The sequence below is a fragment of the Eurypyga helias genome, unplaced genomic scaffold (assembly GCF_000690775.1).
Source record: "Eurypyga helias isolate BGI_N326 unplaced genomic scaffold, ASM69077v1 scaffold14623, whole genome shotgun sequence".
Lineage (NCBI taxonomy): Eukaryota > Metazoa > Chordata > Aves > Eurypygiformes > Eurypygidae > Eurypyga > Eurypyga helias.
The window spans coordinates 36533-36896 of NW_010240688.1; the positions used below are offsets into that span (position 1 = coordinate 36533).

A 364-nucleotide genomic window follows, 5' to 3' on the forward strand; every position below is an offset into this window, starting at 1 on the left:
ATCACCTGCATCTGCACGAAGCCTCCTCAAAAGCGCCAGGAAGAAATCCCGTGCTCCAGAGGTCCCCATCTCGCTCCCCCAGGGAGCTCTGTCCCCTGCCGTAGGCAGGCAGGTGGTCCCTAATGCGGGGTGACGGAGGCGGCGTTGGGATGGGGGCACCTCCCCAGCATGCTGGGGGCTTGGTGGGTGGCATGGAGCCGCTTCCCCACAGAGGTCTGTCCCCTGCCGCAGGCAGGCAGGTGGTCCCTAATGTGGGGTGGCCTAGGTGGCGTCGGGATGGGGGCACCTCCCCAGCACACTGGGGGCTTGGTGGGTGGCATGGAGAGCAGGAAGGATTTGTAGGGATAACCAAGCAATGCCCCTC

The 364-nt window shown here is 65.1% G+C and overlaps 1 protein-coding gene across 1 annotated transcript in view; it reads left to right on the top strand.

Moving 5' to 3' along the window:
- The window catches only part of LOC104507290 (rho GTPase-activating protein 26), a gene marked incomplete at its 3' end in the record, with an annotated part of 47594 nt that overhangs the window by 35237 nt on the left and 11993 nt on the right, over nt 1-364 (top strand). The gene's annotated exons all lie outside the window — the stretch shown is intronic.